Here is a 20,808-nt window from a genome sequence, read left to right on the forward strand (position 1 = left end):
TCCAGGACTTGACAAACCTAACCATCCTGGTTAAACAATTGCCCTACTTATGGTAGCTGACAAATCTATATTCAAATAACTCAAGTAGGGCTGCCATGTCTTATGAAAATGGTTGGTTGTGTGGTGCACCATGTTTGTAAAAAGAACCAAGGGAATGTGCATTTGACTTTTATGCATCTGCGTATATTCAAGTTATGATATAAAAAAAGGTCTCAATTACTGTAGCTGTTGTTCCTTGTCTCTGTCAAAATATCTTGAAACAGATGTTGAAACTTGAAGTTATTTTTGTCAACACAAAATCATTTCATTTTAGAAGTGATCAAAAGAACAGGATATGATTTAAATAGAAAGAAAGGGCAGAAAACTGCAATAGGTAGGGGACTTGGGGTACTTGCACATCCAACACAGAAAGCTAGCGCACGGATGCAGGTGATCAGAAAGGCGAATAGAATATTGGTCCTTATTTCAAGGGAGTTGAAGTCTAAGAGTATGAAAGCTTTATTGCAACCGGTCAAGGTGCTGGTGTGACCACGTCTGGAGTACTGTGAGCAGTTTTAGTTCTCTTGATTTAAAGGTAGGTGTCATTCATTGTAGGCAGTTCAAAGAAGATTAGCAAGGATGATACCTAGTAAGGATGAATTGTTTTATTAGCAAAGACTAAACAGACTGGCAATCTGCGCGCTGGAGTTTGGAAGAATGAGAGGTGATCTCATTGAAACATGTAGGGTTCTTAAGGGGCTTGACAGGGTAAATGCTGAGAGGAGACTGCACTTTATCAGACCGTCTAGGACCGGATACCATAGTGTAAGAATAAAGGGACACCAACTTAAGACTGACATGAGGAGGAATTTCTTCTGAATGCTGAGTGCCTTTGGAACTCCTTGTCACAGAGAGCTGTGAGGGTGAAGTCCTTGAGTGTGTTTAAGGCCGAGGTAGATAGGTTCTTGACCAGTTGGGGAACCAAGAGCTATAGCAATAGCTCAGAAAAGTGGATGTGAGGAATATTGGATCAGCCATGAATCTATTGAACGGTGAAGCAGGCTTGACTGCCTGAACACCCTCCTCCAGTTCTTATTCCTTATGATCTTATTCATGTATTGTGGTGTGATACCCGGCTGTTATAAAGACAGAACTACATTATTGATTGGTATTACTTGGAAGACTAACTTGAAATTGCAGTGTGTTCTTTCACAACACACAATCTGTGCACCAGATATCTCCCAACCCCAACCAATACAAAAGATAAAAGTACATTATCTGCTTGAATTATGGAAATCGTTAGCTGGAATTTCATCATCAATGTCTTCATAAAGTGGTGCCATTTCTGTTTAGATGTCTTTCTTGCAATAAAATCCATTACCTCACATTGAACACATCTGCAAAATGCAAAAAAATCAATATTCATTTAAGCCTTCCAGGTCAAAAGGTTAAAATGGATGCGCTACAGTGTGCCATTGTTTCAGCCTGCAGTGCTCTTACGCCTTACAATTCATATTTAGCACATAAAAGATTTTAGAGGATGTGGCTTTAAATTTCACACCCCTTCCCTGAAACCCGTCATTAACTCTTCCCAATCCTCAAGAAAATTGTCAAAGTGTCATGTTAAACCAGACCGCTCTTTGTTAACCAGTCTTTTTTCATCCCCTTTAACATTTTCCCCAGTTTAGCCTGCATTTTCAAAATTAACCAGGATAATAAAAACAGTTTATTAGTTTTTGGAGATAACAGAATAAATAGTTATTAAAAGTAAAGCTAAACTGATCAACTAAATCTTGCTGTCTGAAGGCCCTTTGTAATTAATTAAACATTACAAAGCAAATATATTGAACACTGATATTCTCTAGATTTGTGATGTAACATCTTAATATATACCTGCACAAAATTCAATAAAAACAAATTAAATAGGTCAAGATGTTAAAGAACAAAAATAACTTTATAATAATCAAGAATAATAGAAATCATTGAGCTCAAATATTACCAAAGCTCTGACTCACATTCAGTCACAACATGTTACTTCATTGAATTAATGATAAACACAGAAATATCAATTTTGCCAATAGAAACTTCTAAAGCCAAAAACATGGAATTGTTTTTGAATATTATCTTAACTGTTGTACTTATTTCCCCAATTCTGAGGTGAAACATTGCATTAAAACTGCAGATGCTGGGGTGGATGTGGGGAAGAGGTCAAGAAACCAACAAAGGATTTGCACTCATGTATAAAAACACAATCCAGTGTAATATTAATGGGGTACACAGTAGGTTTGCAGAAGTCATTCTTTAAGGCAAGAGGTCAAATAGAGGTTTTCCTTACTCGGCAGAAGAAACACATCTTAAATTATAATGAATGCTCTTTGAACAAGAGGTTCCTTTGCTTAGAGTCCCCAGAGTCCCACTATGCCTCTGATTTATTGTCTTGCTATACCTTAATTCACTCGTATATAACCCAGATACAGACATTTCTATGCATTTTGATTTTACAAAAGTAAGTTCTCCCAGTGCACATTACAAATCTGCCTTAAAACATTAACCAAGCTTTGCTATACCAGTGTACAAGACCCATGAATATAAACTGCATTCAAATGCTATATTAATCATTTGACCAGCTTTAAGTATAGTACACGCATTTAACACAGTTAATTTATGTTAATTCTTAAATATATTCTGAATTTATAAGATTAATTTATAAAGATTAATAAGATTAAGTCAAGTTTATCCAATTACTCCAGAAATATTTGCAAAGTCATCAAATTTTCCTGAATGGAAACAGATTTTCAGATCACTATGTCATCCAACACACTATTGAATATACTCACACAAACCATGCTGATAAAATACATCTCCATTAACAGCCACTTCTGGTGTGTGTAATTAACGTAAATCTATCAAAGAGTTTTGTCTCACGGGAGAATGTGAGGAGAAGTATATCATTACCAAATCAGTGACTCTGTAGTGATGCCCATCTGGCTTCCATGCACAAGACAAAGTAAATCTATTAATGATGCTTGATGGAAAGCATGGATTTGGCATCAGCTTACAAAAATGAATGGGATGGCTGTCATTTGCCATCCTCGCAGCTGGATCATGCTTCTCAACGTGAAATAATTGCTCGTTACATTTGCATTATCAGCCATTGAAAACCACAGACTTTTTACAATGTATTTTTGACGATATACAAGATCAATTTTTCACGACACTTCATGGTAAATGAAAGCAAATTGCTCAATGTGTTTACAATTCCAATAACAGTCAATTCTGCAAAGAAGTCCAAACTCTTTCTATCACCCACCCTCTAATTGCTGAGGTTAGCCTACTTATTCGAAGGCACCATTTAGTTGCTCGTATTTGTGTTTAATTAGAAAAAAGGGCTATGTGTTGGGGTCATAGTTGACAGGAACAATGTGCATCCTGACAATTCTGCAATTATCTGATGCAGAGCCTTAATATCTCTATGATGAGACAATGGGAAAGAGACTCTTTCTGCATGACTCTTGCTAACCTCCTACTTTTAGCCGAAAAGTTTGGTCTCAGAAACAACCTTTACATGTGTATGTATGATTTTCTGCACGTTATAGAGTAAGCATTAAGTAGTCTTTGTATTTCTTTTGCTCGGCGAAAGTGAGGACTGCAGATCAGAGACAAGATTAGAGTGGTGCTGGAAAAGCACAGCAGGTCAGGCAGCGTCCAAGGGCAGGAGCCCTTCATCAGGAATGAACTCTTGCCCTACTCCTCGGATACTGCCTGAGCTGCTGCGCTTTTCTAGCACCACTCTAATCATATATCTGATCTCAGGCATCTGCAGTCCTCACTTTTGCCTAGTTGATTGTAATCTTACTGTGAATCCTCTTGCAAGGTTGCCTACTTTGAAGAAGTTCTCCTCCTCTCGCTCATTCCTGATGAAGGGCTTTTGCCCGAAACGTTGATTTTCCTGCTCCTCGAATGCTGCCTGACCTGCTGTGCTTTTCTAGCACCACTCTAATCTAGTCTCATTTTTCTTTCGTTGTCCACTAAAAAATAATATCTTTAACTTCAAAGCATCATAAAACACTGGTTTCAGGATTTCTTCATCAAATATTTACATGCCATGACCTGATCATTATAGCTAAGTTATAGGCAGATTTAGTTCGGTTTGGTTCATTACATGATGACTTCAAAGTCACAGTATTTATTATAATTCCACACCAAATACTGTACTACATGGTAATCATAGATATATTAGGCTATAACTTGTAGTCACATTCCATGTGTCGTGTTCCTTTCAGAGAGACCCACGCCAAAGACTCCAAAGTATTCCCTCTAGTGTGTTCCAACTTCACCAACTCCACCATGCTATTTATGCCAATGAGGTGCAGCTTTGTGACATCATTGCAAGGTTACTCCAGGGTGCTGAAGCCTTACACAACACTTACCCCAAGCTTTTTGCATCAGTTGTAAACAATGATTAACATCAATGAGAATCAAATGAATTACCAAAATTTATTTTTACAAGATTTTCCTTGTATTACTTCTTCATCTCTTTACCCCTTTCAGTGTTGTTGCCTAGCTTTAACATGTTATTTTAATGTGGAGATCAGGAAAGTCTATAAGCCTGTTTGGGAACACGAGGTGATCGTTCTTGTTGCTGATTTCTGTTACTTCAGAGATTGAATGGATCTGGCTGAAAGAGCAGGCTCCCTGCCTCCATTCCTGATGAAGGGCTTTTGCCCGAAACGTCGATTTTCCTCGGATGCTGCCTGACCTGCTGTGTGTTTCCAGCACCACTCTAATCTAGACTCTGGGTTCCAGCATCTGCAGTCCTCAATTTTGCCTTGTGGTCTTATAGCTCTGGGATGTAATGAGAATTATGAAGTGGTTATATTACATCTCTACTATTATGAGTTTCTAATGCCATTGATATTTTCCTTAGAAAGAAATTAAGTTCTCTATTCTTACATCATTACTCCTCCCAAGAAGTTGCTAATTCCCTTGCAGTATCAACTTGGTCTTTAAGATTCTGACCAAGACATAAATGTACATGTTGCATTAAAAACAATAGAGAACAATAGATTGCAGTGCTGAAAAGCAGTGGCTCAATGCCATATTCTCAAAGGGATGGGTAATAAATATTGGACCAGCCAGTACTGCCACATTCTATGAGTTAATTAAAAAATATATAATCAATTTGTTGTTCATACTTCAGAATATAGCATATCTTCAAGTATTGCTACGCTGTTGTTGGAGCAGGGCTGATCAGTTTGTCTTCACTTGTGTGATATTTGGACAAACCTATGACAGAACACAAGTTAGGACTTTGTGTTTGACTTTACAACGGAGAACATTCGTCAGACGAATGGTGTGTCTATTTTGGTCTATTGTGCTTTAAGCAGTCAATATTACTGAATGTTCTGAATGAAGTGGAATCCTTGCCATATGAAGCTTCTTGAATAATTTTCTAGATATTGCGCGAACCACTATTTGGACAGCTTGTTCTACAGTCAGTTCCTCCTTTAATGGACAAAGCTCAGTAGTTGAATGTTCTAATCGGCAATGAAAATTCTCTTGCAAATAAACTCTTATTGCAATTTCCAAAGCTGCATGATTCAGATATCACATGTAAAACATTATCGAGACACAAAGACTTTCTCAATTAGTGCCCACTACTTAAGTATGATCTTGACAGTGTCCTACTTGTACTTGAAGTGAAATACTGCTCAGAAACTGTTAGGATATTATCAAATGTAATTTGTTTCCCTATCGGTTTTCTGTGTAGTACATGATTGGATGTTATTCCCATAAGTAGACAGGTTTGCTCACACATTCTGCACTACATTTGGCTTCCGATCCAGAAAATGTTCAAAATCTTCAAAACATTTTCCAGTTTGCTGAGCTCTCAAATGTATCTAACAGCTTGAATTCCTCTGATGGAAAGCTTGATGTTGGTGAATTTTATTTAATTGGCTGATTATTGATAGGCATTTGAAGTTGTCAACTATTTTCTTGATTTGGAAGATTATTAGGGTACGCAACTGCATGCACTCCATTCATTTTGCTGCCTTAGAATTTTAAATGCAAGACCAACGTTAACAATTATGTTGTCGTAAATCTGAGAGCTGTTAAAAAACTTACTATTTTAAATGTTGTTTTCTAAGTAAAGATCAGTTTTCCTTTAACAATAAGGCATCATTATAGTGATCGAAGAAGTTATTAGTTTTCCAAAATGGCTGAAGGATTTCCAACAGATCAATGGATAGAAATTCTTTCAAAATGGCTTCATTAAATAAGATTCGATGATTTTTTTGACCATATATCAAAGATGTCTGCCCTGACATCATTCACATCATTTTATGTCCAAGCTAGTTCTGCACTAAATTCAATACCACACCCACACTCTTAATTGGATTTTCATATTTTAATGAGGAAATTTTTAAAACTTTTTAATTTCCAAAAAAAAAACTTAATTTGTCAGACTGTCCAAATAATAAAGATTTTACTAACTTCACTGTAAGAGCTCTGGTACGTCAAATTGCAATCGAGATTCTTAGTCTCAATTTTCTTTCCTTTTTCAATTATGCTCTTTAAATCTGAACCTGAAGAAATATCTTCAGCTGCTGCTAACTTTGTCATTGCATAAATAATTCAAATTTGTCAACTCAGTTAGAAGTTTCAACTCTGCACCACGGCCTAGCTTTAACAACTGTTTTGTCCCTTTTCTTGACAAAACATAAAATGTTTTCAAAATTTCAAAATGAGTCCAAAATTTGGCTTGTTTTGGGAAACTGCATTCAGATTTAGTCCCTTACTGCTCGTGGGCTTTTATTGCTCTTACTACTCTTTTTAAAAACTTTGTTTCCCATTACTTTCCACAAAAAAGCTTTTACAGACTTTGTGCTTCTCAGACTGATAGTTTCTCTGAATGAGTTTACTATTCAGAGATATTTTTCCTTCACAGCAGCAGTTAATCATAACTTCAACTGCATTTTTAAAAAAATGCCCAGTTTGTATCCATACATCAATGTCTCAGAGTTCAGAGTGCATTAAATATGACATGTAGTCACCATTGCACTCCTCTTCTCTGTTTTGTTGCAATATTAAATTGCAAGCTTGCACCTGCAGTTGATTTGTTTTGGTGGCAAATAGAGCATGAAACAGATTAAATTATTTCCAATGTCACTGAAGAATGAGAGCATATATTCCATGAATGCTGTTTGGTAGTGGCACTACAACAATGCTATCATTTGGGTCTTATCCACATTGGGATGTTGGGTTTGAGAATCATTCATGCAATAGGCACCTGAACAACAAAACATCACCTACTACAAATGATTATTTCAGCCTTTGTTGGATTATGTCAGGAGAACACTCTTTAAATTGAATGACAAGAATAACTAATATGAGTTAGTGAGCAGTAAATACAATATTGAAGAGCATTATGGCAGCAGTATACAGGTGGTGGGAATAAACTTGAGTATTATCACTAGACAATCAATCCAGAAATCCAGATAATGCTCTGGACACACAGGTTCAAATCTGCGACAGCACGGCAGATGGTGGAATTTGAATTCAACTAAAAAATCTGGAATTAAGACATCCTCATCTCATGAATGTATAAGGGGGAAAAAACATAACATTGAAGTATTCTTTTCCATAGGAAATGCAGAATTCTTCTGACTAGCAGTTTATTCCCCTCCATGAATATAGTGCCACCAATGCATCAAGGAATTTTGTTGATTTCAGTTGGTATTCAGAACATTGATGGTTAAGAACTGGCAGGAATACTAGAGAAATCACTGCACACCCAGACAACAAGAGCAGACACATTCTTGTGTGGTTGCAGTTTGTGGAGAATTATTCTGCACCGCAAGCCATTCTTTGTTTAAAGAACAGACACCGCAGAATGAGCATTTTTATGAACTGCTAAATATATGGTTCCAGGAATTCTTTGATCACCAATTCTCGGAATCAGAGTGGGTGACGACCACCAACTCAATCTCCAAAGCTTCTATCCAACTGGACTGTTCCTAGATGTTTCCCCTGTACTGACCACAATCTCTGCCTCCTGCTCACTTTACTTCAGCGAAGCAGTGGCACACAAAATATTCAAGGTTTCTGATCCTAGCACCAGGCATCACATCAGATGTTCCCACCTGCAGCATATTCCACATCCAGTTACTGCAGAAAAAGTATAGTCAGTTATTATTTTAGCAGGCAGTAATGATACTGGTGCTTCTGTGAACTCTGGAGACTTGGAAAAGCTACAGGTTGCACACCAAATAACTGGAGAAGCATTACCAGTGTCTTTGCAAAGTCCTCCAAATCAGAACACCGTCTCAGTAAGCAAAAACACTTCAGGGATGTCTTCAACGCATCTCTGAAGATGTCAAACATATTGCCAACTCATGGGAAACCTTGGTTTCTTCCTCATTTAATGGGAGGAGGGTCATTTGGCAAAGGGCCACCATACAGAGATGCTATATTGAATGTACAGAAACAAAGTGAAAACATGGGAGGGGGTGTACAACCATCTGAATAATCAACTGACCCAAACTTTCAAGCTCCCACTTCCCACTTGTGGCATGGTCTGCAGATTGTGCATTGAACTTACTTGACATCTCAAATCTGATCAGTTTAGAGCTGGAGCAAATCTCCTCAACTTCAAGAGATTGACCAACAGAACACAAAGAAGTAGGTTTGGGTTAGAGTTAGCGTCTCAGAGATATACAGCACAGAAACAGACTCTTCAGTCCAACTTGGCCGTGCCAACTAGATATCCCAATCTGACCTAGTCCCATTTGCCAATATTTGGTCCCTATCCCTCTAAACCCTTACTACTCATATACCATCCAGACGCCTTTTAAATGTTGGAATTGTACCCATCTCCAACGGCAACTCATTCCACACACACACATCACTCTCTGCATGGAAAATTTACTCCTCAAGTTATTTTTAAATCTTTCCATTCTCACTTTAAACCTACGCCCTCTACTTTAGGACTCCCCCACCATGAGAAATAGACTTTGACTATTTATCCTATCCACATCCTTCATGATTTTATAAACCTCTATAAGGTCACCCCTCAGTTTCCGATACTCCAGGGAAAAGATGCCCCAGCCTATTTAGCCTCTCCGTAAAACTTAAACCCTCCAATCATAGCAATGTCCTTGTAAATCTTTTCTGCACCCTCTCAAGTTTAGCAACATCTTTCCCAAAGAAGGGTGACCAGAATTGTGCTCAGTTTTCCAAATGTGGCCTCACCAATGTCCTGTAGAACCACAGCATAAAATCCCAACTCCTACACTCAATGTTCTGACCAATGAAGGTACGCGTGTCAAACACCTTCGTCACCACCCTGTCTACCGGTGAGTTCCACTTTCAAGCAAGCATGAGGCTGCACCCCTAGGTGTCTTGGTTCGGTAACACTCCTCAAGGCCATTTACTGTATAAGTCATGCCCTAGTTTCCCTTACCAAAACGCAACACCTCACATTTATCCAAATTAAACTCCATCTGCCACTCCTAAGCCCATTAATTCATTTGATTAAGGTCCCGCTGCACTCTAAAGATAATCTTCTTCATTGTCCACTACAGCACTGATCTTGGTGTCATCTTCAAACCTACTAACCATATCTTCTATATTCAAATCAGTTACATAAATGATGAAAAGCAGTAGATCCAGCATTGATCCTTGTGGCACACCACTGGTCACAGGCTTCCAGTTAAAAATCAACCATCCGCCACCACCTGCTCTTTGAACCAATTTTGTATCCAATTGGCGAGCTCGCTCTGGATCTCATGGCTTAATTTTACTAACCAGTTGACCGTGCAGAATCTTGTCAAACGCTTTGATCTTGCCCACATAGACAACGTCTATCTCTCTGCCTTCATCAATTTTCTTTGTCACCTTTTCAAAAAAACTCAATCAAATTATAGAGTCATACAACACGGAAAGAGACATTTTGGTGCAACTAGTCCATGCTGATCTCAGTCCCTAGCTAAACTAGTCCCACTTGCCTGCACCTGCCCTAAATCGCTCCAAACATTTCCCATTCACATACATATCCAAATGTCTTTTAAATGTTATTGAGGCACGATTTCCCATGCACAAAGCCATGCTGACTATCCCTAATCAGTCCTTGCCTTTCCAAATGCATGTAAATCTTGTACCTCAGAATCCCCTCCAATAATTTACCCACCACTGACTCAAGGTTCACCAATCTATAGCTCTGTGGCTTTTCCTTAGTCTTTCTTAAATAATGGCATCATTATAATTAGCCAACCTCTAGTCTTTTGTCACCTCACCCATGGCTATCAACGTTACAAATACTTTCAGCAAAGGACCTAGCAATCCCTTCTCTGGATTCTGTCAAAGTTTTGGAATCATGTCCCAGGAATTTGTTTAACTTTATGGGTTTTAAGACCTTCAGCACCAGTTCTTTTGTAATATGAACTCTCTTCAAGACTTCACTATTTGATTCCCCAAGTTCCCTCGCTTCCAAGTCCTTTTCCACAGTAAATACTGACTTGAAATATTCATTTTGGGGTATTTCACCGATCTCCTGTGGTTCCACATATAGATGGCTCCATTGATCTTTAAAGGAGCTCTATTCTCTCCCTAGTTTTTCTTTTGTCCTTAATGTAATTGAAGACTATCTTTGGATTCTCCTCAATGCTATTTTCCAAAACTACCTCACGTTCCATTTCTGCACTCTGATTTCTCTCAGTATACTCCTATTGCCCTAATACTCTTCCAGAGATTCACTCAATCCTGGCTGTCTATTCTTGATAAATGCTTTTTTTTTGGCCTAAGCCTCAATTTCTCTTGTCATCCAACATTCCCTACACCCACCAGTCTTGCCCTTCACACTAAGATGAACATACTGTCTCTGAACAAAAAGCAGAAGAACTACGGATGCTGTAAATCAGAGGCAAATACAGAAATTGCTGGAAAAGTTCAACAGGTCTGGCAGCATCTGTGGAGAGAAATTGGAGTTAACATTTTGGATCGAGTGTGCTCTGAGGAAGAGTCACCAGACTGGCTGAGCTGTTCCAGCAACTTCTAATTTTCATATTGTCTCTGAACTCTTGTTATCTCATTCTTAAAGGCCTCCTACTTCTCAACTGTCCCTTTACCTACAATTAGCCTTACCAATCAACTTTTGAAAGTTCCTATCTAATCCCAACAAAATTGGCCTGACTCCAATTTAGAACTTTAATTTTTAGATTGGATCTATCCTTTTCCATAAGTATTAAAAAAATTATGGAAGTATGGTCATTGGTCTCAAAGTGTTCCCCAATGACACCTCATTCACTTACCTGACCTTATTTCCCAACAATGTCAAGTATTGCTCCTTCTCTAGTAGGTACATTCACATATTGAATAATACATTTTTCCTGTACACACTTAATAAATTCCTCTCCATTCAAGCCCTGAACACCATGATAGCCCAGTCTATGTTTGGAAAATTAAGATCCCCTACTATTACAACCCTATTTTTCTTACAAATATCGGAAATCTCCTGACATATTTGCTTCTCAATTTCCCACTGACTATTAGGGGGCCCATATCACAATCCCAACAAGGTGATCAACCCTTTCTTATTTTTAAGTTTCACCGATATAACTTTGCTGGATGATTTCCCAAGAATATCCTCCCTAAGTACAGCCATAATGTTCCCCGTAATCAAAAACAAACTCTCCCAAATAAAGAGTAAGATGGACAATAAAAGTTTATACTTGGAGGGGATTGTACAGAAGGATAAAAAGAAATCCTTAGAAAGGAATGCAAGTGAGAAAGCAGAGCCTGAGGTGTGTGTGGAGATGTTGAAGGCTTGATTGCATTCATATTTACACTTATGTAAATAGATAGTGGGACAGCAATACAGTATTAAGCAATGTATGACTACAGCATGTGGCACTTAAGATGTTGCAAGAGAAGCTCTGGTTGAAAACTAATGCATTCCTGCATTAATATTAAAAGAAACAATTTACCATTAACTCAACTTAGTTTGCTGCATGTTCGAAATTACAGATTCAAATAATTTCTAAGATAGAAACAATGCCTGCAGCAATCAAGTAAAGTGCACTGCATCAGGATGATTTCTATTAGATAAAGTACAAAATCTAAACCAAAAACAGATTTGTTTCTTTTTTAGGATGGAATCTGTGAAATGAAGCAGGAGCCTGCACCATTTGTGGCTTCAGTATTCAAAGAACTTTAACATCTGAAACATGTTATACAAATATAGCTGGCATTTAGAAAAGTACTACTCCAAAGAGAATTTTTTTAAAAAAGATATTGGAGAGAGATACATTTATCTTAGAACTTTGTTCCTCAAAGATTCAATGAAAGCAACATCATCTCTTCTGAACTTGGCATGTTAAAAGTCAAAACAGGAAAATAATCTTTAAAAGCCATTATACAAAGTAGAAGAGAGTCTCGATGATCAGAGGAGTTCAAAATTATAGACAAAAAAGGTTAGAGACAAAATAAAACTGCAGATGCTGGACTCCAAGGTACACAAGCAGGAGGCTGGAAAAACACAGCAAGCCAAGCAGCATCAAGTAGAGAAGTCAACATTTCAGTGTAACCCTTCTCCAGCCTCGAAACTGTTTTTCAGTTCTTCCTGAAGAACGGTTACACCCGAAACGTTGACGTCTCGACCTCCTGATGCTGTCTGGCTTGCTCTGCTCTTCCAGCCTCCTGCTTGTCTGCCTTGAGTTCAAGATTATGCCCATGTCAGAAATGCTGGATTGAGTTAGACTTGTAACCACTCTTAGCTGTCCATTATATAGTATATAACTTCTGTAGTAATTAAGCACATTTAGCAAGGACATCCAGATTCAAGATCTCAACTCAAACTTTTCAACAAGGGCAGCAAATATATTTTCAACAACTCCAATATTTTTGTTCTTTTACCTGTTTAAAAAATTACTGGATAGGTTTATCAAGTGAAGGGGTTCTTCCTAGCTCTGAAGAAGGGTCACTGGATCCAAAACATTACCTCTGTTTTCTCTCCACAGATACTGCCTGACCTGCTGTATTTTTCCAGCAATTTCAGAGTTTGAGTTATTTCTCGTGCCTTTTAAACTTATTTTAAAACTAATTTCCATTTCCAATTGGCCAAATTACTTCCTTGGACCAACTATCTAGATTCATCACATTGACACCATTTTATTAACTCCATCAATTTTTCTGTGTCTATGGTCAATTTTTCTAACTACTACTCATTTACTTCATGACTTCATTCCTTTTACATTGCCAGATTTTGAATCATTTCCAATTTTTTTTTGTTGCAACAACTCTCAAAATGGACCCTCATTAATACATTTTAAAGCTTCAATGCAAATTTTCATCACTTTGCTATTGTCCTTTCAGATGCAACTAATATTCAGCTTCCATTACACATCCTCACTTTTTGCTCCCTTGCCATCGCCAGAGATACATTCTCTGTGTAAAGAGAGATGATGGAGATATCATTGGCTTGTTCTTAAACTTGCTCAGACTGCTGCCTCGAGCTGGCTTGAGACAGTTACAAACATATAAATTGGGAGCAAAAGTAAGCCACTCCCACAAGGAAATTAATGTACTTCATCGGAATTTTAAAAATCACACAACACCAGGTTATAGTCCAACAGGTTTAATTGGAAGCACTAGCTTTTGGAGCACTGCTCCTTCATCAGGTGTTTGTGGAGTACAGAAGACACAGAACAAGACACTTAACTATTGTGAAGACACAGAATTTATAGCAAAAGTCTACACATTGAAAAATACCTTGATTGTTTGTTAAGTCTCTCATCTATTCGAATGACCATGCTAGTTTTATTTCTTTCATATGTAAATCACAAAGCTGTTTTTAAGCTACATTCTCAGGTTAACTTTAACAATTGGTGTCAGCCCAGATAATGTGTTGGAGGTGTTAGCCCACTGTATGCTGCAGTCTGTGCCATAATGTTTAGGCTGATTCTAATCTTAAAAATGAATTAACAGAATCTTACATGGATTCATGCAGTTTTTGACCAAAGTACAACATAACTCTGCAAGTGCAAATTCACCCCACAAACAATTGTGTATATGTGTGAGTGCACGTATACATAGGAGTGCCTATGTGTGTGTGTGTGTGTGTGTGTGTGTGTGTGTGTGTCTCTAGTGCAATGGAGTCACCTGTAGTGTGACATGAACCTAAGATCCCGATTGAGGCCTTCCCTATGGGTAATGAAGTTAACTATTAGCCTCTGCTTAGCCACGTTTCGCTGCTGCCCATCCCGAAGTCCACCTTGGAGGATGGTCACCCAAAGGCTCCAGGTTGAATGTCCGGGACCGCTGAAGTGTTCCTCAACTGGAAGGGAATACTCCTGTAGGTTGATTGTTGTGCGGTGGCCATTCATCTGTTGCCCTGAGGCATGGTACATTGGTGAAACCGAGCACAGGCTATGGCACTATACACTATACACCATTGCACCATACACACACAGAGACACTCCTGCATACACACACACACACACACACAGGCATTCCTACAGACACACACACTCCCACACTCATACATGCGCCTTCTCACAGACTTAGATCCCTTTACACTCATACACACATATACATTCTCTCTCACAGACACTCACAACTCCCCACCCCAAACACACATACAAACCCACATGCACACACACACAAACGTTTGTAGGCTGAATTTGCACTTGCAGAGTTGCATTGTACTTTACTCACAAACTGCATGAATCCATGTAAGATTTTGTTAATTCACTTTTTTGATTAGAATCAGTCTAGACATTATGGCACAGACAGCAGAACATGGGGGCTAATACCTTCAACACATTATCTGGGCTGACACCAAATGTTACAGTTAACCAGAGAATGTAACTTTTAAAAAAAAGCTTTGTGATTTACATATGAAAGAAGTGAAACTAACATGGTCATTCTAACAGATGAGAGACTTAACAAACAATCAAGGTATTTTTCAGTGTATAATTTCAGTTACATCACACTGTAGACTATAAATTCTGTGTCTTACAATTGTGTACTCCACAAACAACTGATGAAGGAGCAGCGCTCTGAAAGCTAATGCTTTCAATTAAACCTGTTGGACTATAACCTGGTATTGTGTGATTTTTAAACTTTGTACACCCTAGTCCAACACTGTTGGCATCTCTAATTCATCTTAATGACCTGCCTCAATCGTCAGAGACAGTGTTCCAAATTTGCATAATGCTTAAAATGGGAAATTCGAAATGGGAGATTCCTAACATTTTTAAAAGTGCCCCAAAGTCACCCACAAAAATAAACATCTTTTCCACATCTATCTTGACAAGACTGTTCAGATTTTTTAATCTCTTCTAGACACCAGTTAAGCCCAGTTTATCTTGACTTTCTTTATATGATAACCGTTCATTCTAGGTATCAATCTTATAAACCTCCTCTGAATTATTTCAACGCACTTACATCCTGCCTTAAATCGGAAACAAACTACACACAGTAACTGAGATGCAGTCTCACCAATGCTATGCATACCTTAAGCAAAACATTCTTACTTTTACCAAAACCACAAAAAACTGGATGCTGGAAATCTGAAACAAAAGCAGAAATAAATGGAGAAACTGAAGGAGGGTCACTGGACCCAAAATGTCAACTCTGCTTTCTCTCCACAAATGCTGCTAGACTTGTTAAGTTTCCCCAGCTATTTCTGTTTATGATCCTCACTTTTATGTTCAATTCCTCTCATAACAAAAGAGAGCATTTCATTCGCCTTAATTATCTGCTGTACCTGCATACTAACCTTTCAATGAGTGGTGTATCAAGATAAGGTAGGTCATTTAGGTAATATGCTGGATTTTTGTTCTTGCTGCCAAATCATCTGATTTGCTTCTCACCGCACTATTTTATACTTTTTACTCAAGACTGAAACCTTTCTTAACTTCTTCATTTAACCATGGATGTGCGTTTGCTCCTTATACTTTCTCCTTACGGCAGGTGTTTTCTTATTCTGATATCCCCTAAAAGTCTGCAATAGCCTCTCAATTTATCTATCCCTTTGGCTAAAATTTAATCTAATCCCCTAGTTGTTTAAATACTTCTTCACAAACAACAATTTAGTCAAGGGAGAAAAACATGGAGAAGACTGGACTGTACCAGGGCTCATAGTCAGCCCCCAACCTGATTTAATATTCATAAAAAGGGCTTGTCAACAACAACATCCCACAAGTCCATCAATGCTCATGTCACCTATTCTGTCACCCAAGATAAATTAGTTTGCATATTGGACCCAGGTTCTTCATGATGACATTGCAAAGTTGATGGACTACTGTAGCTCATTGTGTATCCTGCAAATCCTACGAAAATCATTGCCAGAGTACTACAGTTTCTCAATGCCAGTGCCAAAATGCAATTTTTAAAATTTGATCTTGGGATGTGGGCATTATAGGCAAGCCCAGCATTTATTGCCTATCCCTGTTTGCCCAGAGGGCAATTATGAGTGAACCACATTGCTGTAGTTCTGGGATCACATGTCAGCCAGGCCAGGTAGGGAAGGCAATTTATTTCCTTTAAGTGCATTAATGATCCAGATGGCTTTTTCCAATAAGTTACAACGGTCATTTACAGAATCTTTAGTCAAGACTTTTTTTTCTTTGAATTCAAACTCCTGAATCTGTCCTGTTGTGATTTGAATCCAGGTCCCCAGAATATTACCTGGGTTGCTTGATTAATAGGCCAGTGATACTACCATTAGGCCATGCCTCTGCAAATGAACAGCCAGAGACTGAAGGACAATCATAATGCAACATACTTGGGAATGAATCTAGATGTGGGTCTGTCCATGAATGTCCGATGAAAACAGCAGTGTAAGTCAAAATCATAAACAATGTGTGGTCAAATGTACTGGATCTATGCTGCTGCCACAGCTCCAGACCTTCAACTACCCCACAAATGAGCACTTTGTGCATGTCAGAAAAAGTTCATCTTACATACATCTTACTGGCACTCAAAAAAAGAACTGGAAATTTCTACGCAACATCCCTCCTTTTTTTTTGCCATTGTAAGCATCATTCCCCCACAGCTGACAAAAATGCACAAGTGGATTGATAGTATTTGTGGTGCACCTCACTTAACACTTCAAGCTGACCTATTCAATCAACTACCATCCTACCTTCCATATTGATACCCCAAACACAGTAACCTTCCTAAGCAAGATCTATCAGAGGACATTCTTTGGATCTGGGAATTGGAAACATGAGACGTAACGTTCTTGTGACAATCTCCAACAATCAAATTTGAACTATCACAGTGAAAGAGTCTTCCTTGCTTAACTAACTCAGGGCAGGACAGGACTCCTGTGCAGCCAATCTTACTGTTGGGACCTCAGCCAAAACCTATTGAGCATTTATGCAATGATGCAAACAATGCCACACATTAACAAGGAGTAACCCCTCAACAGAATAAGGGGCAGAACAATCATCTTAAATTCTGTAAAAAGACGTCCATTGCTTGATTCTGGGAATTTGTTCACAAAGTAAATAAAACTCTCTACTCTCGACACAACACCCTTATGCACTCATTTATTCAGTTATGATAGAGTTAACAACAGACTACCAATTTCTGACTTTGATCATCTGATTTTAACACCTGTAATGTTTCATGGACCCAAATAATTTTAAGAAAGGAAAAGCAGTGACTTAAGTTAGCCATTAGTCAACTGTCCCAGTTGAACTAAGGTCATTAAACCAGCATTAAACAAAAACAAGTTTGAATTGAATTTAAGATGTCAAAAAAATAATCAAAGCCAGTCTCTCAGTTCAATACCTTCTGTTTGCTTTTGACCTGCCTGCCAAGCTTCACATATTGGGATAAAAGTCATTTGCAGATTATTCAGTCTGGAGAAACAATTAAGCCAGGCACAGGAATATACAAAAAGAACTGCATTCCATGCAGTTGTTTTTAGACCATAAAACCATAAGACATAGGAGTGGAAGTAAGGCCATTCGGCCCATCGAGTCCACTCTGCCATTCAATCATAGCTGATGGGCATTTCAACTCCACTTACCCGCATTCTCCCCGTAGCCCTTAATTCCTGGTGACATCAAGAATTTATCAATCTCTGCCTTGAAGACATTTAGCGTCCTGGCCTCCACTGCACTCCACGGCAATGAATTCCACAGGCCCACCACTCTCTGACTGGAGAAATGTCTCCACATTTCTGTTCTGAATTTACCCCCTCTAATTCTAAGGCTGTGTCCACGGGTCCTTGTCTCCTTGCCGAACGGAAACAATTTCCTAGTGTCCACCCTTTCCAAGCCATGTATTATCTTGTAAGTTTCTATTAGATCTCCCCTTAATCTTCTAAACTCCAATGAATACAATCCCAGGATCCTCAGCCGTTCCTCATATGTTAGACCTACCATTCCAGGGATCATCCGTGTGAATCTCCGCTGAACACGCTCCAGTGCCAGTATGTCCTTCCTGAGGTGTGGGGACCAAAACTGGACACAGTACTCCAAATGGGGCCTAACCAGAGCTTTATAAAGTCTCAGTAGCACAACGGTGCTTTTATATTCCAACCCTCTTGAGATAAATGACAACATTGCATTCGCCTTCTTAATCACGGAGTCAACCTGCATGTTTACCTTTAGAGAATCCTCGATTAGCACTCCCAGATCCCTCATGGATTACTCATGTCTTCCACTGTGAAAACTGACACAAAGTACTTGTTAAGTTCTCCAGCTATTTCCTTATCTCCCATCACTAGGCTTCCAGCATCAGTTTGAAGTGGCCCAATGTCTACTTTTGCCTGTCATTTGTTTCTTATGTATTGAAAGAAACTTTTACTATCATTTCTAATATTACTGGCAAGCTTACCTTCATATTTCATCCTCTCCTTCCTTATTTCTCTCTTTGTTATCCTCTGTTTGTTTTTGTAGCCTTCCCAATCTTCTGATTTCCTAGTGCTCTTGGCCACTTTATAGGATCTCTCTTTTTCTTTAATACATTTCTTGACTTCCTTTGTCAGCCATGGCTGTCTAATGCCTCCCTGGATAATCTTTCTTTTCTTGGGGATGAACCTCTGTACAGTGTCCTCAATTATATCCACAACCTCCTGCCACTTTTGTTCTACCGTCTTCCCCGCTAGGCTCTGCTTCCAGTCTATTTTCGTCAGTTCCTCTCTCATGCCCTCATAATTACCTTTCTTTAACTGTAATACCAGTTAGGGAGGAAAAAAGAATAATATGGACTCATAGTAGAATTGAAAGGTTTGTTACTGCTCTCCCAGTTACTTTTGGCCTCTCGGAAAATTGCACCTGGTGATAAAGCAAGTTGGAGAAACATCTTATTCATCGAGAACTTGAGGATATCTGCAAATTACAAGACTGCTGAGGATCTAAGAAATCTCTTAAAAAACCATGGTCTCAGGCTAAAACTTAACACCTCAAAGACTCTAAAGAGGCTTTTTAAAATTCCTAATTTTGATCTTCCTTTTTATACTTTGTGTGTGTGTGTAAATGTGTTTAATGTCATGTTTTATTGTTATTCTCTCAAGTAATACAATTCCTCTTGCTTCCATCCAAGGAAGTATTGTAATTGGCTCTTTAACTTGACTGCTATTATATTTTAACTAAAGCTTGATAGAGTTGTGTGCTAAAAAGAATTTAAAATCTGCGTTGTGGCCGTCCAAAGGGGCTGTAAAGAGCAGAGCCAATTCATCTCTCCTCAATAAGTTGTAAAAATTCACGTCTCTTCTACTCCTGATGTTTTCTAAAATCAATCCAATTAACAGGACCAAGTTTAAATTTACAACAAAGTCTCTGAAGGTAAAGGAAAACTGACTTGAAAAATGTACCCAGAAAACAAAATGAAGCAGGAACCAATGAAAGAAAATGAAACAATAAGAATGATACAAGAGCAAAATGCTGATGCTCGAAATTGGATATCAAACTAAAAATACATCAGGTCAGGCTGCATCTGTGGATAGAAAGAGTTATGTTTGTTTCAGGTTAAGTTGACTTTCCATCAGAATTGATCAAAAATCCTGACCACAGTAGATTAAAAAAGATTAAAAATATCGCACAAAAAAACCCCAAAACAAATAAGGATTCAAAATGCAATGAGGGCAGAAAATTATCTATTGGCAAATCATTCACGAATAATATATTGAATACATTGATCTACTCAAGATAAAATTGTTCTTCTACATACAAACAATAGAATTGATCCACGAGTCTGAAGGTTCAATTTTCAAAACCACATGAAAATTTAGCTTAAGTTTAAAAGAAATACAAGTTTGAGCACCATGTAGTGCAGGAGAAAAAATAATTAATTAACTGTGTAAAGCTGTGACAAAGTTTACATGCATCACAAGCAAACAGTTCACAATTTTATACATAAATATTTATATAAATGCTTCTGTTATATAAAACAGTTCCAAGAAACTTCATGGAAGTGCAAGCCAAAAATGGATACCAAGCTAAGGAGTTATGAGGAGGTTGACCAAAACCATAATCAGCAACAGGAGTTTTAAGGAGCATCCTAAAGGAGGAGGAGATAGAAAGAAATGTGCTGAGGAACATCTAAAATTTAGAGCCAAGATGGATGATGACAATATACTAATAAAAGGTGGAGGGAACTTCACATGAGACAGAGTCTGTGAGAGAAGCTAAATGACTGGAGAAGTTTAAGGACTTTTAACATGTTTTAAAGTTTACACTGAAGATTCAATGGAGATGGGCAAGATGTACATATACTTGTTCAGCAGGGCACAGGTTAGCTAAAGGGATAGAATACACTCAGCAGAGTTTATATTATCTGGTGTTCATCAAGGATGAAAATCCAGTCAGTAAG

At 38.2% G+C, this 20,808-nt stretch overlaps 1 protein-coding gene across 5 annotated transcripts in view; it reads right to left on the reverse strand.

The window, feature by feature from the left end:
• Nucleotides 1-20,808, reverse strand: part of rai14 (retinoic acid induced 14) — a 281,933-nt gene that overhangs the window by 192,600 nt on the left and 68,525 nt on the right. The window lies entirely within an intron of this gene.

This window comes from Chiloscyllium punctatum, chromosome 1, assembly GCF_047496795.1.
Source record: "Chiloscyllium punctatum isolate Juve2018m chromosome 1, sChiPun1.3, whole genome shotgun sequence".
Lineage (NCBI taxonomy): Eukaryota > Metazoa > Chordata > Chondrichthyes > Orectolobiformes > Hemiscylliidae > Chiloscyllium > Chiloscyllium punctatum.